Here is a 24,720-nt window from a genome sequence, read left to right on the forward strand (position 1 = left end):
CGTAGGGTGCTCTTTCCAAGGGCCAGTGCAGACTCGATGGGGCGAATGGCCTACTTCTGCACTGTAAATTCTATTATTCTATCCACTATATTATTTGAGAGCCTTCTGCTATTACAGTTCCTCACTTGTCTTAGAACTCAGATATCCATGCAGTAGTGTTAACTTTTTTAACATTCATTTTGTGCGCTGAAATTCCAATTTACAAATTAGTGAAAGATTAGTTGTCATTGAGTACGGTTTGCCACAGGAACTGTCAGGAATGGCTCAGTCACCCAGGACCTGACAGTCTCAGAGGGACCCTTTGCTTTTGTGAAAAATTCAACCCGTCTGCACCTTCTCTACTCAAACTCATTTGCTGTTCCTCTCTCTTTTTGCTTGAACAGACAACGTGCCCATATTTCAGAAATGTACATTCCACTGGTTGGTTTTAACCAGTTCTGAATGGGAGCGCAGTGATGACCTCCCTCTGTGTGTGGGTGAACCAGCATCAAACACTTTGCAATTACATAGAACAGGAAAACACAGGCGTTTGGTGAGACATTAAAAACAGCCTTGCTTCGGTGCCACTTTGATCACTTTAGCCCGCTTCCAGATTTCCCCATGCCGGCTTCTTAAAACATGTGACTGATATTTTAAAAAGGAAATTAAATGATTGTGTGATTGCGTTTTTCACGATAAATTATAACCTCTTAACAATATTATTGGATTTCACTGCCTGAAAGCATACACCTGTTGACAATGTGATTTCATTAGCAATGGTAACAATGATTGCAGTGAATGATGGAACATCTGCAACAGTGAAGCTTCACTGTTTTTCGAACATCGAATGAATCATTAAGGAGTACGAATGTTGTGCTATGTTCAATGTTGATCTGAATGGCTTAACATTTATGGTCATTGTCCCTTTAAGGGAAACACAGCAGAGTAAGGGTCACCTGACCTGCGTGACCAACCAGGACTCTGTGTGGGGAATCACCCCATGAGGAGGAGCTTTCCGAGGCAGAGAGACTTTGGAAATAGCTGCAGACATGCTGTTGACTGCGACGGGACTGGAATATCCCGCCGCTGGCCGATGGCAAGCAACAGGACTGGAAAATCCCTGCCCTACTTTTCCTGGTCAGTATGGCTCAGTACTACAACAAGCAGTTCCTTCACCACCAAGCCACCAAGTGAACTTTGCAAATTTCTTAATATTAAGCACTTGGTTTGGTTGGTGAAATATTTGAATATATAATCAAAAACAAACCAAATGCAAAATCTAGTGCCATTGCCTTAGTATCACATAACAGTTTATCAGCATTCATCATCTTCACAGGCCTTATTGTAGTGTGGTCCATGTTCAGTTTCTTGGTCTGAATTTTTTGGATGGTAGGGCCTTGTTTCCGACCATCCATAAAGTCAAAGGGAGGCACATCCCTGCGACTCCAACTTTCCCGCAGCCAATTTCCGCTCCAATTAGCGTTGACTGGCTGCAGGCGGGACTTCTGCCCCCGACTCAGGGGGAAGTCCTGCCTGAGAGAACTGCCGGCCAATCTTATTGGCCAGCAACTCAACAGTCCCTGCAGCAACAGCGCAACAGTGGACAGGAGAGGATGTTTACGAAGACGTCAGAGACTAAATCCAGGAACCAGAGGCGCAAGTAGGTTCAAGGGGTTCCTGCGGAGGGGAGGGAAAGCCAGGGGAGAGCGGGAGGTTAGGGGTGAGAGTGGAATCTCTGAGGAGATCGGGAAAGGGAGGGAGGCCAGCAAACCACCAGACCTTCAGTGGAGGGGAGGGAAGGGGGGGGGGGGGGGGGGGGGGTTGGGGGGGGGGGGTTGGGGGGGGGGGGTGTCCCTTGACTTCAGAAAGGTCCTTCTGGACCCTTGTATACAAACCCAGTTGGAGGGAGCTTTGAAAGAAATCTCCACAGGAAGATCTGGCTCCATCCTGCAAACGGGAGTGACAACACAAACATTTATGTCGGTATGGCAGTGAATGGGTTAATAATGTCGTCTCCTCAGCTGTAAATACTTGCTGTGGAATTCCATTAAATTGCTTTCTCGCGCCGTAAATCACAATCCCTGTCAAACAATGATGAATCCTGCTCCAGCTCCATGCAAAAGAAAAACATTCTTCAGCATTTCAGCTCTGTAGGTATCATTTTTCTCTCCAGCAGTATAAGAAAGTTAAATCTTTGAGAGCAAATGAGAATAACGTCCTCAAAATAGCCTGACGGGTTAAAATTCAGGACTTTCTCATCTGTGATCAGAAACTTGGTAGATTAGCAATGGAAATCCTCAAGAAACCCCATTAAAAAGGCATTTTTTAAAAAACAGCTTAAACTATTTCCCCTGAGTTCCACTAATCTCCCACTGGACGAATCTCTGCATAATGAAATGAAAATCGCTTATTGTCACAAGTAGGCTTCAAATGAAGTTACTGTGAAAAGCCCCTAGTCGCCACATTCCGGCGCCTGTTCGGGGAGGCTGGTATAGGAATTGAACCGTGCTTCTGGCCTGCCTTGGTCTGCTTTAATAGCCAGCTATTTAGCCCTGTGCTAAACCAGCCCCTAAAATTCCCTGTTTTGGTGTTTAAAGAAACACTTGAGGACAAACAATTGAAAGGAGCTGCAGATTTTGAGAACGTTCCCTAAAATGTGTTCTAAAATGCTCCTCGGACTGCTAATGTGTCCTCAAATGAGCAAAGAGTAATCAATCCTTATTTCATACCCACGCCAATCGGGTTTCCTCCGGGTGCTCCGGTTTCCTCCCACAGTCCAAAGATGTCCAGGTTAGGTGGATTGGCCATGCTAAATTGCCCTTAGTGTCCAAAAAGGTTAGGTGGGGTTACTGGGTTACGGGGATAGGGTGGAAGTGTGGGCTTAGGTAGGGCGTTCTTTCCAAGGTCCGGTGCAGACTCGATGGGCCAAATGGGCTCCTTCTGCACTGTAACTCCTATGAATCTATGAATATAGCCTGGATTGGGCCTTTTGATGATGCTGCATCAAGGGTGGGGGAGAGGGGACGGCAGCCAGAGTTTAAAGGGATGAAGCTGCCGCAAAGTGAGTGTATGCAGGAACATGCAATGTCACCTCGATTTGGTTGTCTCTTCGAAGGTTGTGGAGTGCTCAGTAATTTCTGACAACTGTTGAGAGGCTTTGTGGAGTATGGCTCCCAAAGCAAATGTGGAGGCAGAAAGTGGAACGCATGGGGTGAATTTTCACATACCGCCCTGTTGTGATATGCATCACTGTAAGTACACAAGGGGTTAATGTAAATACACGTAGACTAGATAGACACTAGAGGGAGCACCAGAGACATGACACACAGACATTCAACCAATAGGTCAGTAAGACATGACCAATGGGCATTCAAGATACACACAGAGGTGACACTACCACAGGGGGGCATTACACCAACCCATATATAAGGACACAGCACACATACTCAGTCTCTTTCCAGTGGAGACACTCAGTTAGTACACAGGGTTGATTGAAACACATCACACCCACCACGTGGATTGTAGCAGACTCGTTCGTCAGTCTGAGTAGCTATAGCAGGATTAACAGGAGAGTCGAATCCAAGAAGGAGAATCGTTAACAGTTTAATAAATGTGTTAAAGCTATCTCCAAGTCTGAACCTTCCTTTGTCAGAGTGCACATCAAGGAAGCAGCTTATGCTACGTCAAGAGCATAACAAAACACGCCCCACCAGCAGGGTCACGCACAAAGTGGTAACCTATCAGAAAATTGCAGGCAAGCTGTCACGATTTTCTGTCAGTTGAAATCAAGGCGTGTGATCAACCAAAGGCTGTTTTCCAATCAGCCATAGGCTGGCAGTGCACCATTGTAAAATTCAACCCAATAAGATAAAGGAAGGTGTAAGACAGCATCAAAATTCCTTCTTCAATGGGTTACAACATTGAAATGTTGCAGCGTGACGTTAATGCAAGGGGGGGCTATCCTCTTTGGCGTTCTTGGGTATGCTTCTCAGGGAATAACAATGTACCTTCCCTGGCAGGAGTTGGTAGCCAAAGTCAACACTGTCTGCATGTACCTCAGAGAAGATGCAGGCGATGAGCTTTTGTCAACCTTGGAACAGGTAACCAAAATATAAAACAGTTGCCAAGAAGAAGATTACTCAACTATTTATTAGTTATATGCTGTTAAGTGTTACTTGTCAACTGGTTCTAGATCTACTGCTGGGATTAAGTACTGCTAATTTTTTTTTAAATTTACTAGACAAGCCCATTTCCAGCACACACTCAATTTGCAACTTACAGTTGAAAACCTTGACGCATTCATACTTCAAAACGTGTCACACGTTAAATCATTGACGACGGCCCCAGCCCCATGGTTGTTTACATACAAAATGGACTTCAGCCCATCTGTCAATCAGTCTGTGCTCTTGGGCAGCACGGTAGCACAAGTGATTAGCACTGTGGCTTCACAGCGCCAGGGTCCCAGGTTCGATTCCCCGCTGGGTCACTGTCTGTGCGGAGTTTGCACGTTCTCCCCGTGTCCGCGTGGGTTTCCTCCGGGTGCTCCGGTTTCCTCCCACAGTCCAAAGACGTGCAGGTTAGGTGGATTGGCCATGCTAAATTACCCGTAGTGTCCATAAGGGTTGGGAGGGGTTATTGGGTGGAAGTGAGGGATTAATGTGGGTCGGTGCAGACTCGATGGGCCGAATGGCCTCCTTCTGCACTGTATGTTCTATGTAATCTATGTAATCTATGTAACTGACAAACGTGACAGGATTGATTTAAAAAATAGATGATCTATGGGGAAAGGAGCCAAACTAGTTCAAAAGTGATTCAGAGAAATGAAAACTCTCTGAGAAGGATCCATCACCTGTGACTAAATAAGGAAGTTAAGGATAGTTTCAAATTGAAAGAAACACTGGGGTGAATTTTCCGCTGGTTTCCCGGTGGCGACAATGGGAAATTCCATTGGCCGGCAGCTGTAACGGACAATCGCACAGCTGGCAATGGTGCGCTGCCAAGGAACATGCAGCTGGGGAGGTGGAGAATTCACCCACTGTCTGCAAAGATTAGTCGTGGATCAGAAGGTTGGTCAGACTTGAAGTCTGACATGTCCCCATGAAAAGATGGCCTGCATCCTAGGGTTTTAAACGATGTGACTTCAGAGATAGTAGATGCATTGGTTATTATCTTCCAAAATTCCTTAGACTCTGGAAGGGTCCCAGTGGATTGGAAAATCGCTAATGTAACACCTTCACTCAAGAATGGAGGGAGACGGGCGACACGGTGACGCAGTGGTTAACACTGCTGCCTCAAGGCGCTGAGGACCAGAGTTCGATCCCAGCCCTGGGTCACGGTCCGTGTGGAGTTTGCACATTCTCCCCATATCTGCGTGGGTCTCACCCCCACAACCCAAATATGTGCAGGGAGAGGTGAATTGACCACGCTAAATTGCCCCTTAATTGGAAAAGGAAATTGGGTACTCTAAATGTATTTAAAGAAAAAAAAAAGGAGGGAGTTAGAAAGCAGGAAACTACAGGTCAGTTAATCTGACATCTGTCAAAGGGAAATTGCTCGAATGCATTATTAAGAAAGTTATAGGAGGGTAGAAAATCATTATATGGTCTTGCAGAGTTAACATGGCTCTGTGAAAGGGAAATCCTATTTAAGTAATTTATCAGAGTTTTTGAGGCAGGATCAAGCACATTGGATAAGGGGAACCTGTAGATGTGGTGTACTCGGATTTCCAAAAATATTTGATAAGGTGCCACATCACAGGTTATTACACAAGATCGGAACACACAGTATAGGGATAACACATAAAATATTAATATGAATAAAGGATCGGTTGGCTAACAGGAAGCAGAGTAGTGATAAATGGGTCCTTTGAGTTTTGGTAAGCAGTAGCTCATGTGGTGCCACAGGGATCAGTGTTGCGGCCAAAACTTTACAATCTATATGAATGGTTTGAAGGATGTGCTGAAGGTATGGTAGCTAAATTTGTTCATGACACAATGACAGGTAGAACAGTAAGCTGTCAAGAAGAGATAATTGGCCGGGATTCACCGATCCCGCACCGAGTCCGAGAATCGCAGGAAGGTGCGAGAATCATGCCACGCTGCTCCGACGCCGGGCTGCCAATTCTCCGGCGACCGGAGAATCGGCACCAATTGCACCCACGCGGTCGCCGACGCGCCAGTTGGAGGCCGTTGAAAGCAGCCCCTGCGGCGATTCTCCGCCCTCGAGGTCCGCCGGGTTCTGCTGAGTCCCGCTGGCGTGGGTTACGTTAGGTCCCACCCAGTGTGACCTCGGAGTTCTGGCTGCGGGAGCCATCCTGGTGGGGGGCGGGGGATCCGACTCTGGGGGGGGACCTCCACGGTGGCCAGGCCCGCAATCGGGGCCTACCGATCGGCGGACAGGCTAATTCTGGGGGGGGCGGGGCTATGTTCCTCCGCACCGAGCCCCCATAGAGTTCCGCCATATTGCCCAGGGGCCGGCGCGGAGACGGCAACCCACGCGCATGCGCAGACCCGCGCCGGCTGTGGCGCGCATGCACAGACCCGCACCAGCTGTGGCGCGCATGCACGGACCCGCGCCGGCCGTGGCACACCAGCTTTCGAGAGCAGAGCACTCCGGCGCCATACTAGCCCCCGAAGAAGGGGTGAATGCCTGGGCCTGGAGGCTGAGGCCCGTTGACGCCGGCGTCGCTCGCGTCTGTTTTGGTGCCGGCGTCAACACTTGGCCGATATTTCAGAGAATCCTGGCCTTTGAGTCTGTGAAGGGGTATAGACAGGTTCAATGGGAGGCAAACATTTGGCAGGTGGAGTCTACAGTGGGAAAATGAGAACTTAAAGACTTTGGCAGGAAGAATAGAAAAGCGCATACTTTTTAAAATGGAGACAGATTGCAGAACTCAGTGGTACAGAGGGATCTGGGTGTCCTGAATCACAAAATGTTGGTATGCAGGTGCAGCAAGGGATTTGGAAGCAAAGTGGAATGTTGACGTTTATGGCAAGGGGGGTGGAATATAAAAGAAGGAAAGTTTCACTGAGCTGTACAGGGCATTGATGAGACCACATCTGGAATACTGCGCAGAGTTTTCTGTTCCAATTAAGGGGCAATTTAGCGTGACCAATCCACTTATCCTGCATATCTTTGGGCTGTGGGGGTGAGACCCATGCAGACACAGGGAGAATGTACAAACTCCACACGGACAGACAAAATTGTTTTAGAAGCAGTACAGAGAAGGTGCACTCGCCTCATTCCTGCGATGAGGGGCTTATCTTATGAAGAAAGGTTGAACAGCTTGTGCCTATACCCATTGGAGTTTAGAAGAATGAGAGATTGAAACATGCAAGATCCTGATGGGACTTGATAGGGTGGCTACTGGGAGGAGGTTTCCACTTGTGGGGAATCTAGAACGAGGGGGACACAGTTTAAGAATAAGGGGCGATGTTGGAGGTAGATAGGAGGTATGCAGAGGATGGGGACCCGGCGAAGCTGGAAAAGAGGAAGGAACTACAGGCGAGCTTCGACCGACTGTCCACCAGGAAAGCGGTGCACCAACTGAGACGAGCAAGGGGTGCAGTTTATGAACATGGAGATAATGTTAGCAGGTCAGCTCCAGAGGGAGACAGCGGCAAGGGAAATTCTTCAGGTGAAGGATAGGGCAGGGAAGTTGGTGGTGGCTCCAGTGCTGATTAACAAGGTTTTTGAGGAGTTTTATGAGAGGTTGCACAAGTCAGAGCCACCCGGGGGAGACCGTGAGATGCAGGAATTTCTAGATGGGTTGGAGTACCCGAGGCTAGGGGAGGGGGACAGGGCTACATTAGAAGGAGCAATAGTGGAGCAGGAGATAAAGGATGCGATTGGGAGGATGCAGTCGGGGAAGGTGGCAGGGCTGGAAGGGTTTCCGGTGGAATATTATAAAAAATTTAAGGATAGGTTTGTACCCCTGATGGTGGTGATGTTTGAAGAGGTGATAGGGAAGGGGGTGTTGCCGCAAACCTTGGGGCAGGCATCGATTTCCCTGTCGCTAAAAAAAGATAAGGATCCGACGGAGTGTTGGTCGTATAGACCCATATCACTTCTGAATGTGGATGTAAAAGTGTTGGCGAAGGTACTGGCGGGTAGGCTGGAGGAGTGCCTCCCGAAGATGATAGGTGAGGATCAGACGGGGTTCGTGAAAGGGAGGCAGCTGTTTTTGAACATTAGGAGGGCTTTGAACGTTGTTATGGCACCGGCGGAAGGGAAGGAAACAGAGGTGGTTGTGGCATTGGACGCCGAGAAGGCGTTTGATCGGGTAGAATGGGGGTACCTGATGGCAGTGCTGGAGCGGTTTGGGATTGGACCAAGGTTTGTGAACTGGGTAAAGCTATTATATAAGGAGCTGAAGGCGAGTGTCCGCACAAATAATATCAGTTTGAGATACTTTTCTCTCCACCGTGGGACGAGACAGGGATGTCCTATGTCCCCCCTACTGTTTGAACTCGCGATTGAGCCGTTGGCCATCGCATTGAGAAGTTCGGGAGCATGGGAAGGAATAGTGCGGGGGGGATAGAGCATAGGGTGTCCTTATATGCCGACGACTTGCTGCTGTATGTGTCGGAGCCGAGTGCATCGATAGGAGGAATATTGGAGCTACTGCGGGTATTTGGGTCTTTCTCGGGGTACAAGCTGAACCTGGACAAGAGTGAGTATTTTGTGGTGTCACGGCCGGGGGTGGTGGCAGGGGAGGGGGGGCTGGCATTCCGTAGAGCAGGGTCTCATTTTAGGTATCTGGGGGTGCAGGTTGCCCGGGAGTGGGGGGGGGGGGGCCTTCGCAGATACAACATCACTAGTTTGGTGGGGAGAGTGAAAGTCGATCTGGCAAGGTGGGACGGCCTTCCTCTGTCACTGGCAGGTCGGGTACAGGCGGTTAAAATGAATGTGTTGCCGCGATTCCTGTTTATTTTTCAATGCCTACCGATTTTCCTGCCAAAGTCTTATTTCAGGGAGATTGAGGGAAGGATTACCTCGTTCATATGGGGAGGGAAGGTGGCCAGAGTGAGAAAGGTGCTGCTACAGAGGGGAAGGCAGGCAGGGGGTTTGGGTCTCCCCAACTACTGGGCGGCGAATGTGGAGAAAGTGCGGTCAGAATGGAGGAGAGTTTGTGCAGGGGGTCGGGGCTGAACGCACTAGCAACAGCGCCGCTCCCGATAGCTCCGGGGAAATACTCAGGGAGTCCGGTAATAATAGCTTCATTGAAAATCTGGAGGCAGTTTCGCCAACAATTCGGGTTGGGTTTAGGGTCAAGGGAAATGCCGATTCGGAGGAATCACAGATTTGAGCCAGGGAGGTGGGATGGAAGTTTTCGGAAATGGGAAGAGAAGGGGATTAAGACACTAAAAGATTTGTTTCTTCGGGGTCGGTTTGCAGGATTGAGGGAGCTGGAAGCGAAGTATGGGCTAGAGCAGGGAGAAGTGTTTAGGTATATGCAGGTTCGGGATTTTGCCAGGAAGGAGATACAGACCTTGCCAGAGGAACCGGTCTCCACATTGCTGGAGGAGGTGTTGACGACAAGGGGACTGGAGAAGGGGGCAGTGTCAGCAGTGTACGGAGCTATTTTGGAAGAGGATAAGGCACCACTGGAAAGGATCAAAGCAAAGTGGGAGGAAGAGCTGGGAGAGGTTAAGAGGAGGGGGTCTGGTGTGAGGTGCTGCGGAGAGTGAATGCCTCCACCTCATGTGTGAGGTTGGGGCTGATACAGCTGAAGGTGGTATATAGAGCGCACCTCACGAGGGCGAGGATGAGCCGATTTTTTGATGGAGTAGAGGATGTGTGTGAGCGTTGTGGGGGGAGGCCCGCGAATCACGTTCATATGTTTTGGTCCTGTCCAAAGCTAGGGGAGTACTGGAAGGAGGTGTTTAGGGTAATTTCCAAGGTGGTGCGTGTGAAACTGGACCCGGGTCCCCAGGAGTCCATATTCGGGGTGTCGGACCAGCCAGGGTTGGAAACGGGAGCGGAAGCAGATATCATAGCCTTCGCCTCATTGATCGCCCAAAGGCGGATCCTGCTGGGATGGAGAGCAGCCTCTCCACCCAGTGCCCTGGCGTGGCGGGGGGACCTGTTGGAATACTTGACCCTTGAGAGGGTTAAGTTTGAACTGAGGGGAAGCTCGGAGGGGTTCTACAAGTCATGGGCACTATTTATTATGCACTTTCAAGAACTGGATAACATCTTTGTTGGGGGGGAGAGGGGGGGGGGAGGGGGGAGGGGTGCTGTGTAGATTAAGGGTGACTATGGGTAATCCCTGATTCCTTTTTGTCATTTATTTATGTAAACATGCGGGCTGATGTTTGGGGGTTGGTGGGCGGATGGGATCGTTGTTACTATGGGGATTGACATATCTTGCTGATTATTGTTTATTGTTAATGGGTGTAAATGCGGGAGAAAATGTGAAAAAGGAGGAGAATAGAAATATTTTTTTTTTTTTTAAATAAGGGGCGGAATTCTCCGTAACCCGACACCAAAATCGTAATCGCCGATCAGGCGGAGAATCGATTCTGACGCTGGAATCGGCCCCCTCTGCCCCCTCCAAAACGGCGTCATCGTGATGCACGCCACGCGCAGCCCCAATGCCGTTGGCACCTCATTGGCCGGCCCACTCGCGACGCTCCGCCCCCAAAGGGCCGAGTTCCCAACGGCGCGGGACACGTGTCCTCACACAAATCGTGAGCCCGGCAAGGCGGCTGCGCTGCCACACTCAGCTGGGATCCGTGCCACTGGCCGGGGCGCTTTTGCGATGGGCTGGGCGAACTGGTGGGTGTGGCCAGGGGGTGGGCTGTGGGGTCGCCCGGTACCCGGCTCTTCTCCGCCTGTTTCCGTGGGTTTGGTCGGCGCCGGTGCTAGCCTGTCACTGGTACCAGAATCGGTGAGGGGTTCGTGCCGACATTTTCCGCGTATACCTCCTGCCCAAGAAGTCTCCATTTTAAGACTGAGAGGAGGAGAAATTCTCTCTCAGAAGGTGGTTAGTCTGTGGAATTCCCTTCCCCAGAAAGCAGTGGAAGCTGGGTCATTGAATTGATTCAAGGCTGAGTTAGACAGAGTTAGTCAAGTGTTACAGAGGCCAGACAGCAAAGTGGAGTTAAGACCACGACCAAATCAGCCATGACCTTATTGAACGGCGAAGCAGAGAAGCTCAAAGGGCCAAATGATCTACTCCTGTTCCTGTGGTAACACACCATTAATTTCCATATGTGGAGCCCGTCCTGGATAGCCTCGAATAGGGATTGGTGAAAGAGCAGGTAATATTCAGCTCTGAAATAAGGTTGATCTTTTCTGTAGAAGCTGAGACAAAAGTGCACAAATATTGCATAACTTTGTTGAAAACATGACTTAGAGCCAACTTTCTAACATTTGTCCCTTTTCTGTCACTGTGGTAGTACCAGGTATTGCGGTACCTGAGAGGTGGATGACCATTGGCTAGACCCAGGAGTCTACCATTGGCTGATGTACATAGCTCCGCCCTGAGAGGCGGAGTATAAGAACCGATGCCGTCCCAGCAGCCTTCACTTTCTGTATCGAAGCTGCTGGGGAACAGTTCTAGCAGATTAAAGCCTATTAGTTATGACTCACCTTGTCTCGAGAGTTATTGATTGCGCATCAATTTAATCTGCTACAACTTCAGTTGAAAGGATGGATCTCCGTATCAAACCGTAGTGCCTTCAGCTCAGCCCCCACGCGGACAACTCTGCTGCTATCTTCAAACATTGGCTGGCGTGCTTTAAGGGCTACCTCGACACGGCCGCCGACACCCCCACAGAAAGACAAAAGATACACCTTCTACGCTCGCGGGTCAGTCCTGGGATCTACCCCCTTATCGAGGAGGCGGAGAATTATGCAGCAGCGATCGAGCTGCTAGAAAGACATTATATCCGACCTGTGAACCAGGTCTACGCTCATCACCTGCTGGCGACTAGGAGGCAAAGCCCCGAAGAAACGTTGGAAGACTTCTACCGGGCGCTGCTGGTGCTGGGCCGAAACTGTGGCTGCCCGCCAGTTTCGGGGAACGAGCACATGGAACTTTTGATCAGGGTGCTTTCGTGACAGGTATGACCTCCCCCGATATCCGCCGAAGGCTCCTAGAAATGGACACTCTGGGACTTACTGAGGCACGGGCCCTGGCGGGGTCCATGGACGTTGCGTATAACAACGCGCTGGCTTTTGCTCCCGGACGCGTGGCGGCCCCCTGGGCTGCGTGGCACCCCATTGCGGCAGCCCCTCAGACCTTCCCTCTGACCCCGCAAGCCTGCACGGAGAGACGGCCCGCTACCGCCGCCGGACAACGCTGTTTCTTCTGCGGGCAGACAAATCATCCCCGCCCGCTCTGCCCAGCCCGCACCACCACCTGCAAAGGGTGCGGCAAGAAGGGCCACTATGTCGGGGTCTGCCAGGCCCGCGCCGTGGCCGCGGTCTCCAGCGACTATCCGCAGACCCCCTTTCAGGCCCCGGCATTCCAGCGCCCACCGCCACCCCCCTATCCTCAGGCCGCGTGCGGCCCGCGGGCACGGCCATTTTGCCCCCCCGGACACCACGCTGGACGGGTGGGCGCCGCCATTTTGTCCCTCGCCCCTACCATCTTCTTCATCCCCGGACTCCATGTGTGACCTGTGGCTGACATCCCCAGCACAGCCGACTACATGCTGCCCGACCAGAACTCTCCATTCCTTCAGCTGGCCTTGGTGACTCTGGACCAGAGTCGGCCCTGGACGCTTGCGAAAGCTACAACGACGATCTCCATCAACGGCCACAAGACGTCGTGCCTGATTGACTCTGGGAGCACAGAAAGCTTTGTTCACCCTGACACAGTAAGGCGCTGTTCTCTTGTCACCCATCCCATAAACCAAAGGATCTCCTTGGCCTCTGGGTCACACGCGGTGGAGATAAAGGGGTTCTGCCTAGCGAACCTCACTGTCCAAGGCAGGGAATTCCGCAATTTCTGCCTGTACGTTCTGCCGCACCTCTGCGCAGCCACCCTCCTTGGGCTGGATTTCCAGTGCCATCTGCGAAGCCTGACTTTTAAATTTGGCGGCCCTATCACCCCCCTTACTGTCTGCGGCCTCGCGACCCTTAAGGTCGACCGGCCTTCCCTGTTTGCGACCCTCACCCCGGATTGCAAACCCGTCGCCACCAGGAGCAGATGGTACAGTGCCCAGGACCGGACCTTTATCAGGTCGGAGGTCCAGAGGCTGCTGAGGGAAGGGGCCATTGAAGCCAGCAACAGCCCCTGGAGGGCTCAGGTAGTGGTGGTAAAGACCAGGGAGAAACATAGGATGGTCATTGACTACAGTCAGACCATCAACAGGTTTACGCAGCTGGATGCGTACCCTCCCCCCAGTATAGCCGACCTGGTGAACAGGATCGCACAATACAAGGTTTTCTCCACGGTGGATCTCAAGTCTGCCTACCACCAGCTGCCCCTCTGTAATGGTGACCGCCAGTACACTGCCTTCGAAGCAGATGGGCGGCTCTATCACTTTTTAAGGGTTCCCTTCGGTGTCACGAATGGGGTCTCAGTCTTCCAACGTGAGACGGACCGAATGGTTGACCGGTACGGCTTACACGCAACATTCCCGTATCTGGATAACGTCACCATCTGCGGCCATGACCAGCAGGACCACGACACCAACCTCCGAAAATTTCTCCAGACCGCGAATATCCTTAATCTGACTTACAATAAGGAGAAATGCGTGTTTAGCACCGACCGTCTAGCCATCCTAGGCTACGTAGTGCGAAGTGGAGTCATAGGCCCCGACCCCGAACGCATGCGCCCCCTTATGGAGTCCCCCTCCCTCACTGCTCCAAGGCCCTAAAGCGCTGCCTCGGCTTCTTCACCTATCACGCACAATGGGTCCCCAATTACGCAGACAAGGCTCGACCCCTGATCCAGTTCACAACCTTCCCCCTGTCGACGGAGGCCCGCCAGGCCTTCAGCCGCATCAAAGCAGACATTGCACAAGCCACGATGCGTGCCATCGACGAGTCCCTCCCCTTCCAGGTCGAGAGCAATGCATCCAACGTAGCTCTGGCGGCCACCCTCAACCAAGCGGGCAGGCCCGTGGCTTTCTTCTCCCGCACCCTCCATGCTTCCGAAATTCGCCACTCCTCGGTCGAAAAGGAGGCCCAGGCCATAGTGGAAGCTGTGCGACACTGGAGGCATTACCTGGCCGGCAGGAGATTCACTCTCCTCATGGACCAACGGTCGGTTGCCTTCATGTTCGATAATGCACAGCGGGGCAAGATTAAGAACAACAAGATCTTGCGGTGGAGGATAGAACTCTCCACCTACAACTACGAGATCTTGTACCGTCCGGGGAAGCTGAACGAGCCTCCTGATGCCCTGTCCCGCGGCACTTGTGCCACCGCACGTGGACCGCCTCCGATCTCTCCACGAGGATCTCTGCCACCCGAGGGTCACTCATTTCTTTCATTTTATCAAGACTCGCAACCTGCCCTACTCCATCGAGGAGGTCAGGACAGTCACCAGGGACTGACAAATCTGTGCGGAGTGCAAACTGCACTTCTACCGGCCAGAGAGGGCGCACCTGATAAAGGCTTCCCGTCCCTTTGAACGCCTCAGCATGGATTTCAAAGGCCCCCTCCCCTCCACCAACTGCAACACGTACTTCCTGAACTTCCTGAACGTGATTGACGAGTACTCCCGGTTCCCATTCGCCATCCGCTGCCCAGACATGACCACAACCACCGCCATCAAGGCCCGAACAAGCACCAATGCCCCCTACAGGCGCCCCCCGCTCGCTTTTCGCCCCAACAGCGCCGCCTAGGGGTGACGAAGCTGCCTAGGAGGACGACACCACGTTCCCTGAGTCGCAACCGCCGGGACCCCCATCAGGATCACCATCAGGATCACCGCCGAAGACCAGACGCTCCAGAATGACGACCAGGCCACCCGATCAACTGATTGCTGCACCATGAACACTTGGCTATTACCCTCGACATCATGGCACCTCCATACCTGGTCCTACCATGCGAAAGGCGACATTAACACTGGCCATCACCCCGCCGGGCTCTTTTTTAAACAGTGGGTGAATGTGGTAGTACCAGGTATTGCGGTACCCGAGAGGTGGATGACCATTGGCTAGACCCAGGAGTCTACCATTGGCTAATGTACATAGCTCCGTCCTGAGAGGCGGAGTATAAGAACCAATGCCGTCCCAGCAGCCTTCACTTTCTGTATCGAAGCTGCTGGGTACAGTTCTAGCTGATTAAAGCCTATTTGTTATGACTCACCTTGTCTCGAGAGTAATTGATTGCGCATCAGTCACCACAGCTCTGAATGAGAAATTTTAGTGGCAGCACTATCAGTAGCTCAAAATAAGATCTCGGGTGGGATTCTCTCACCACGGGGCCGGAGGATCAGCAGGACTGGCGCGAATCGTGCCACGCCGCCCGATGCCGGTCCGACGCTTCTCCAGAGAGTGGAGAATTGGCGCCATTTGCGCCAGCGCGGTCGGCGCGGCGCCGGTCGGGGGCCGCTCTACGGGGCCCCCTTCGGTGATTCTCAGTCCGGGACGGGCTGAGCGGCCACGCCAAAAAAGCCGAGTCCCGCCGGCGCCGTTCACACCTGCTCTTGCCCGGCGGGACCTCGGCGTGGATGCATCCGGGGGCGGCCTGGTGGGGGGGAGAGGGGGTCCGACCCCGGGGGGGGGGGGCCTCCGTTGTGGCCTGGCCCGCGATTGGGGCCTACCGATCGGTGGGCCGGCCTCCCGGGCTGGGGGCCTCTTTTGTTCCGCGCCGGTCCCTGTAGCCCTACGCCATGTTGCGTCGGGGCCGGCGCGGAGAAGGGAGCCACCGCGCATGCGCAGACCCGCGGCGCCCATCTGACGCCGGGGATCGGCAGCTGGAGAGGCGTGGGTTGCTCCAGGGATGCTGGCCCCCTGCTGGGGTCAGAATTTCTGCTCCTGAGGGCACGTTGACGCCGTAGAGGAACGCAACGGCATTTACACCTGCATCAACACTTAGTCTCAGGATCACAGAATCCCGCCCATTATGTCAGGGAAGTCTACAACTTTCTCACCGGTGGTTACTAGCATCAAGACGCGCCTAGATAATGGAGTTAATAAGCGTAGAGAGGAGCATCAGATGAGTCACAGTGGGGCAGCACGGTGGCACAGTGGGTTAGCCCTGCTGCCTCACAGCGCCGAGGTCCCAGGTTCGATCCCGGCTCTGGGTCACTGTCTGTGTGGAGTTTGCACATTCTCCCCGTGTTTGCGTGGGTTTCGCCCCCACAACCCAAAGATGTGCAGGGTAGGTGGATTGGCCAGGCTAAATTGACCCATAATTGGAAAAAATGAATTGGTTACTCTAAATTTTAAAAAAATAAATGGCATTTTAGCTAACAGAATCTGACAGCGTAGTAATATCTGTTACCAAAGCCTGGGCAGCACGTGGCACAGTGGTTAGTACAAAGAACAAAGAACTGCTGCTTCACAGGGCCAGGGGCCCCGGGTTTGATTCTGGCCTTGAGTGACTGTGTGGAGTTTGCCCTATCTTCTCCCCGTGTCTGCGTGGGTTTCCTCCAGGTGCTCCAGTTTCATCCCACAGTCCAAAGAGGTGCAGGTTAGGTGGTTTGGTCACGATAAATGTGCGAGATTACATGTATAGAGTGAGAGAGTGGGCCTCAGTAGGGTGCTCTTTCATAGGTTCGGTGCAGACTCGATGGGCCAAATGGCCTCCTTCTGCATTGTAGGGATTCTGTGGGTTTGTGCATAGTTAGGCGTCCTGCGAAAAATCAGCGAGCTACAAAGCAATGCAGCAGCTTCAAACAATTGGCCGACAGATCAGGTCACTTCCTACCACCGTTTTTCTACCATGTAATCCTCAAGGACATTGTTGTAGCTATTCAGCAACAAGGTGAGGACCCTGTCTGCCTTGCCCTTTCTAAAGTTTTAATCGTGTTTTCTTTTGCTGTGGATAGAAACGAAGAGAGTCGCTGGTATCACTGATTATCCAATCAGAGTGTTCTGCCTGAATGGCCAATCAGGACGCTGAAAGGCAAACCAATTAGGGAAGCAAAATACAATCCAATGACAAAGTTCCTTTGGGAGAATAAAATTAATTAAATTCACTCCTTGGTATTTCTCCTTTCATTTTGTGGCCATACCCTAATCATGGTGTGCTGTATTTGGAGTACTTTAAAAGTAATTGCTATTTTGACTTATCAACCACCATCAGATTTGACAACTTGCATTGAGATGCTTTGTTGCTCCCTGAATTCGTGTAAAAGTCTGCATTGCAAGAACTTTCATTCATATCTCTGCTTTCTTTTAATCCTCCCGTGTTGCTGAAGCCTTGCAATGCTTCAAGGACAAATACCTTTTCAGTGAAATATCTTTAAGCTCCTGTTATGGGGGAAAAAAAATCTCTGAAAATACATTTTAAAAACAGATGTGAGAAGTTCAGAAGATAAGCATAGTGCAAAACTGGAAAATGAAATTAAAAAGCTAAAAAAGCCTCTGGCCTTGTAAGTGCTCTGTTGCATGTGAAACTTCATTAAAGACCGTTCCAGATGGTGAATGCAAAATTGCTGAATGTTTATTTTAAATGTGTAATGTGTAAGCGAAGCCCATGCCCGTTTTGGGCTGATCGCTAGCTTTATTTCCAGTCCCACACTGAAAATCCAGGGACACTGGAGATTAAATCCAAAATAGAAAGTGACTTTTTTTTTTGGTCAGACGTTATGGGCAAACGCAAGAGTTTTTAAAAGGGAGGAGATGGGACTGTTAAGGGTGATGCTGTGCTTGTGTGAAACCCTTAGGGGGCGATTCTCCAATATGGAGCCCAAGTGTTCGCGCCGTCATGAACGCCGTCGCGTTTAACGATGACGCGAACCGGGCCCTGGTACGACCGATTCTGGCCCCCACAGGGGGCCAGCACGGTGCTGGAGTGGTTCACACCGCTCCAGCCTCCTTTCCAGGTGCCAAATGGGCACCGCGCCAACCCGCGCATGCACAGTTGGGCCGCGCCAACCTGCGCATGCGCGGGGGACTTCTTTAGCGCGCCGGCCCCGACTCAACATGGCGTTGGTGTTCAGGGGCCGGCCATGCCAGAAAGTAGGCCCGGGGGGGGGAGAGACCAGCCCGCCGATCGGTGGACCCCGATCGTGGGCCAGACCCCATCGGAAGGCTTCCTGGTGAAGGAGCCCCGCTCGCCCCCCACAGGCCGCCCCCCGACCGTTCGCGCAGAGTTCCCGCCGGCAGCGACCAGGGTGAACTGCGCCGGCGGGACTCTGTCGGATCCGTCCGGCCGCTCGGCCCATCCGGGCCAAAGAATCGGCGGCACCGCCAATTCCAGCGCCCGGCGCCGCGCCAAACGCGCCGGCGCAAATGATGCCGATTCTCTGCACCTCAGAGAATCGCGCGCCGGCGTCGGGGCTTTGTGGCGCAGTTGCGGTGATTCTCCGGCCCGGCACTGGGCTCAGAGAATCGCCCCCTTAAAATCTGGTGAAATCATTCTGAAAGGACACATGTTGAACCTCCTTGGCTTAACTTGTTATTTTCCTTCACTTATAGTCCTGGGTTTGAATTACATTGGAACGTAAAGTGTTGTCACAAAATGCTATTAAGAAAGCAGGCATTAAACCCTTTGCAATAAGCACTACACAAACGATTGCATTTCTTTGGTGCTTGTGTCCAGCACTTGCAGTCCAGTGCATGTTGATGCTTTCTTGCAGTCCAGTGCATGTTGACACTCTTGCAATCCAGTGCATGTTGATTCTCTCTTATGGTCCAGTGCATGTTGATGCTCTCTTGCAATCCAGTGCATGTTGTAGCTTTCTTGCAGTCTCATGCATGTTGATGCTTTCTTGCAGTCCAGTGCATGTTGACACTCTTGCAATCCAGTGCCTTTTGATGCTCTCTTGCAGTCCAGTGCATGTTGCTGCTCTCTTGCAGTCCAGTGCATGTTGATGCTCCCTTGCAACGTGCACAGGACAAATTTCCACAGTCTCTTCATGAGCTGGTCTCATTTTGTGGTTTCACTCAGTCTCACCCCGCTGCCTGACAGATTTCAGTTTGGCAGCTAATGCTTTTAAGTTGCCACGTCAAAGTTTTTTTTCAGTTACATAGAGCGTGGCTGCAATCCAAGTATCTGTGTCAATTCAAGTTCACATTTCTGGTGGAAAATTAAACATGCCAATTCTCCCATTCCAATTTTTTTAATATTCCTTTCGCCTCCTCCCTTTTAGGTCCCTGATGCCACACAGCTTTTACTAGCAGAAAAGGAATATGAAACCATAGTCTCGGGTCTCAGAAAACAACTCTCTAACTGATGGTCGGAAGATGTTCAAAAGCAAGCCCTCCCTGCCTGGTCAATGGCCCTCTGGTCATTCCTTCTTCCTTTTGAGAATCTAATTAGCCTGCTCATAATCAGTGCTCTGACAGTCGAGTTCAGAGGACTCGCCATGCAGGGAGCCTACATAATTGCCCACTTTGGGTTTTGGCTTTATGTGTTTAGGCTGGAGGTGCTGTTTCAATCAAAATGAATTGTCCTTTGCACATAACCTACCCAACAGCTCTTGAACACTTATTGTACAAGGCCATGCAGGGAAACAATTAAGCTAAGCATGTTGTTTGTTAGCACCTTGCTAAGCTGTGCTATGCCGTAACTGATGCAAAAATAAACCAAGCAAACTGACTGACAAATAATGTGACAGACTAAATGTATCCGGAACCCTCCCGAAGATTCAATTGTTTTTTCTCAGAGTGGAGAAGCCTGACCCCTGCTGGAGAGTTTCTGGTTATACAATAGAATATTTCTCTTAATTAATTGTGACAGCCGACCATACGCAGCTATGCTTCAATACAATTTTATGAGAATTTGTACATTCAGAGTGACTTATTCAAAACGGAAAAATGAACAATTGTTAATTTACCCTTTTCCATATGATAATAAAAAGCTTTTGCAGGAACTTACTGTTGCTCTCTGATATAAATCATTGGCATTGTCTCACTGGATTACCTTAAGTTTTGGAATGTAATCGCAATGTATTCGATTCTGAGTTTTGGACAATCAAATTCTCTGAGTAAAAGAAGATTTGATTAATGTGTCTTTTTCGCTCAGTTTGATTTTTAAATCTATGTTTTCATTTAACAGAATTTTGAAAAATTAAACTAAAATCTATTTAAGAATATAAGAACTAGGAGCAGGAGTAGGCCATCTGGCCCCTCGAGTCTGCTCCGCCATTCAATGAGGTCATGGCTGATCTTTAGTGGACTCAGCTCCACTTTCCTGCCCGAACACCATAACCTTTATTCTTCAAAAATTATCTGGGCAAGATTCTCCCATTCGGCGCCAAAGTGCCCACGACGTCAGAAACGCGTTTCACGACGGCGTGAACGGGCCGCTGGGAGTACCGATTCTGGCCCCCTACAGGGGGCCAGCACAGCGCTGGAGCGGTTCACGCCGCGCCAGCCTCACTTCCTGGCATGCACTGGGGGCGGCGCCAACCCGCGCATGCGCAGTTGGGCCGCGCCAACCCGTAAAGGTGCGGGGGACTTCTTCAATGTGTCAGCCCCGACGCAACATGGCGCGGAGGTTCAGGGGCCGGCCGCGTAATAAAATAGGACTGGGGCTGGAGAGGCCGGCCCGCCGATTGGTGGGCCCCGATCGCGGGCCAGACCCCATCGGAGGCCCCCCCTCGGTGAAGGAATGCCTCTCTGCCCCCCCCCCCCCGCCCCACACAGGCCGCCACCGTCCCTGCACGCAGAGTTCCCGCAGGCTGTGAGCATGTGTGAACAGCGCCGGCGGGACTCTGTCGTTTCCGTGCGGCCGCTCGGCCCATCAAGGCCGGAGAATTGGCGGCCCAGCCGCGGACAGCGGCCCGCGACCGGCGCCGCGCCAAAAGCGCTGGCGCAAATGGCACCGATTCTCCACTCCTCGGAGAATCGCCTGCCGGCGTTGGACTGGCGCCGCGGGGAAAAATGGCGCAAACAGCGATTCTCCCATACGGCGCTGCATGGGAGAATCCCGCCCTCTATCTTTATCTTGAAAACATTTAATGAAGGAGCCTCAACTGCTTCACTGGGCAAGGAATTCCATAGATTCACCTTTTGGTGAAGAAGTTCCTCCTAAACTCAGTCCTAAATCTACTTCCCCTTATTTTGAGGCTATAGCCCCCAGTTCTGCTTTCACCCGCCAGTGGAAACAACCTGCCAACATCTATCCTATCTATTCCCTTCGTAATTGTATATGTTTCTATACGATCCCCACCCCCCCCCCCCCCCCCCCCCCCACCCCGCATCCTTCCAAATTCCAACAAGTACAGTCCCGGTCTACTCAACCTCTCCTCATAATCCAACCCCCTCAACTCTGGGATTAACATAGTGAATCTCCTCTGCTCACCCTCCAGTGCCAGTACATCCTTTCTCAGGTAAGGAGACCAAAACTGAACACAATATTCCAGTTCTGGCCCCACTAACACCTTATACAGTTGCAGCATAACCTCCCTAGTCTTAAACTCCCTAGTCTTAAACTCCATCCCTCTGGCAATGACGGACAAAACTCCATTTGCCCCCTTAATCACCTGTTGCATCTGTAAACCAACGTTTTGCAACTCATGCACTAGGACACCCAGGTCCCTCTGCAAAGCTGCATGTTTTAATATTTTATCATTAAAATAATAATCCCTTTTGCTGTTATTCCTACCAAAATAGATAATCTCACATTTGTCAACATTGTATTCCGTCTGCCAGACCCTAGCCCATTTACTTAAACTATCTAAAGCCCTCTGCAGACTTCCAATATCCGCTGCAGTTTTTGCTTTACCACTCATCTTAGTGTCGTCTGCAAACGTGGACACATTGCACTTGGTCCCCAACTCCAAATCATCTATGTAAATTGTGAACAATTGTGGGCCCAACACTGATCCCTGAGGGGCACCACTAGCTACTGATTGACAATTAGAGAAACACTCATTAATCTCCACTCTTTGCTTTCCATTAATTAACAATCCTCTATCCATGCTACTACTTTACCCTTAACGCCATGCATCATTATCTTATGCAGCAACCTTTTGTGTAGCACCTTGTCTAAAGCTTTCTGGAAATCCAGATATACCACATCCATTGGCTCCCCATTATCTATCGCACTGGTAATGTCCTCAAAACATTCCACTAAATTAGTTAGGCACGACCTGCCCTTCATGAACCCATGTGGCGACTGTCCAATGGGACAATTTCCATCCAGATGCCTCGCTATTTCTTCCTTGATGATAGATTCCAGCATCTTCCCTACTACCAAAGTTAAGCTAACTGGCCTATAATTACTTGCTTTCTGCCTACCTCCTTTTTTAAACAGTGATGTCACGTTTGCTAATTTCCAATCTGCTGGGACCACCCCAGAGTCTAGTGAATTTTGGGAAATTATCACAAATGCATTTGCAATTTCCCTAGCCATCTCTTTTAGTACCCTGGGATGCATTCCATCAGGGCCAGGAGACTTGTCTACCTTTAGCCTCATTAACTTGCCCATCCCTACCTCCTGAGTGATAACAATCATCTTAAGGTCCTCACCTGTCATAGCCTCATTTCCATCAGTCACTGGCATGTTATTTGTGTCTTCCACTGTGAAGACCGACCCAAAAACCGTGTTCAGTTCCTCAGCTATTTCCTCATCTCCCATTATTAAATCTCCCTTCTCATCCTCTAAAGGACCAATATTCACGTTAGCCACTCTTTTTTGTTTTATATATTTGTAGAAACTTTTACTATCTGTTTTTATATTCTGAACAAGTTTACTCTCATAATCTATCTTACTGTTCTTTATAGCTTTTTTAGTAGCTTTCTGTTGCCCCCTAAAGATTTCCCAATCCTCCAGTCTCCCACAAATCTTTGCCACTTTGTATGTTTTTTCTTTCGATTTGATACTCTCCCTTATTTCCTTAGATAGCCACGGTCGATTTCCCCTCTTTCTACCGTCCTTCCTTTTTGTTGGTATAAACGTTTGCTGAGCACTGTGAAAAATTGCTTGGAAGATTCTCCACTGTTCCTCAACTGTTTCTCTATAAAGTCTTTGCTCCCAGTCTACCTTAACCAGCTCTTCTCTCATCCCATTGTAATCTCCTTTGTTTGAGCAAAAAACACTCGTGTTTGGTTTTACCTTCTCACACTCCATCTGTATTTTAAATTCCACCATATTGTGATTGTTCTTTCTGAGAGGATACCTAACTATGAGATCAATAATCAATCCTGTCTCATTACACAGGACCAGATCTAGGATCGTTTGTTCCCTCGTAGGTTCTGTTGCATACTGTTCTAGGAAACTATCGTGGATACACTCTATAAACTCCTCCTCAAGGTTGCCTTGACTGATCTGGTTAAACCAATCGACATGTAGATTAAAATCCCCCATGATAACTGCAGTACCATTTCTACATGCATCAGTTATTTCTTTGTTTATTGCCCACCACCGTAATGTTACTATTTGGTGGCCTATAGACTACTCCTATCAGGGACACTTTCAGCTTACTATTCCCAATTTCCACCCAAATCGATTCAACCTTATCCTCCTGGATTTAATCCACAAAATTCTATTGTAGTGACTTGAGAGGATGTCTCTTGAATAAAAGGTGCATTCAATGTAAGTCCTTCAATCAGAACCCAGTAACCATTAACAGGGTAGATTTTGACTTTGCACAATAATGCAACATGCCCATTTTAGATCTCTCTCGGTATGTCCCCCCACTTAGTAGCTGACATTATGTATGTGTGTTGAGATCTTGTGGCAACATTCGCAGCATCCCTACCATTGGGCCAGAATTTCCAGGTTCAAGTCCCACCTCACAATTTAATGGGCACAGAAAGTGGGCTTGTGGCATGGCAAAGCAGATTGATTGTCAACCCGTAAATCCTTCCAGTACACCTACGGAAAGGTGGAAAGAGCTGGTCAGCCAGGAGTGTGAGCGGTAGCTTCAGTGCAACAGTATCTCCATGTTTCAAGACTCCACGCACAAGCTCTTCCACAGGCGCTGTGAGAAGCGCCCTCCTTTTTTCAAAGGATAGAGAGAGAGAGAGAGAGAGAGAGAGATGTACGCAGCCCAGTAGCACAGGGCAGCACGGTAGCACAAGTGGATAGCACTGTGGCCTCACAGCGCCAGGGTCCCAGGTTCGATTCCCCGCTGGGTCACTATCTGTGCGGAGTCTGCTCGCTCTCCCCTTGTCTGCGTGGGTTTCGTCTCACAGTCCAAAGACGTGCAGGTTCGGTGGATTGGCTATGCTAAATTGCCCTTAGTGACCAAAAAGGTTAGGAGGGGTTATTGGGTTACGGGGATACGGTGGAAGTGAGGGTTTAAGTGGGTCGGTGCAGACTCGATGGGTCGAATGGCCTCCTTCTGCACTATATGTTCTAAATTCTATGTACGCAGCAGATCCCAAAGTGATTTGTAAAAACAACATAACAGTACAGGGGCAAGAACTGCTTTACTTGAAACATTTTCCCAGTTCCCATTCTCTTTGCCAAATGTGGTAATGTGGTCATGAAGGAAATAAACTTAACTTTGAGTCATACCATGTAGCACTTCCGAGCTTGTTACAAAGGTAGTTTTGTATCCACTGCCTTGGGTTTCCATTAATAAATGACCTGAAGAGATTCCATATATAGATGTGGTTTTGAAACAAGTTCTCACCAAGGTAAAGGACCACATAGCAATCTAATGCCAAGGAAATAACTGCTTGTGCATGCACTTGAGAAACAACAGTAAGTAAT

The 24,720-nt window shown here is 50.3% G+C and overlaps 1 long non-coding RNA gene across 1 annotated transcript; it reads left to right on the top strand.

Annotated features, from left to right (window-relative positions):
* The first annotated feature begins 1,527 nt into the window (after positions 1–1,527).
* Positions 1,528–19,927, top strand: LOC140398026 (uncharacterized). The gene is made up of 2 exons (XR_011937389.1): positions 1,528–1,639; positions 19,205–19,927. It is a non-coding gene; the product is annotated as an uncharacterized lncRNA (long non-coding RNA).
* The last annotated feature ends 4,793 nt before the right edge of the window (positions 19,928–24,720 follow it).

Source organism: Scyliorhinus torazame, chromosome 21, assembly GCF_047496885.1.
Source record: "Scyliorhinus torazame isolate Kashiwa2021f chromosome 21, sScyTor2.1, whole genome shotgun sequence".
NCBI lineage: Eukaryota > Metazoa > Chordata > Chondrichthyes > Carcharhiniformes > Scyliorhinidae > Scyliorhinus > Scyliorhinus torazame.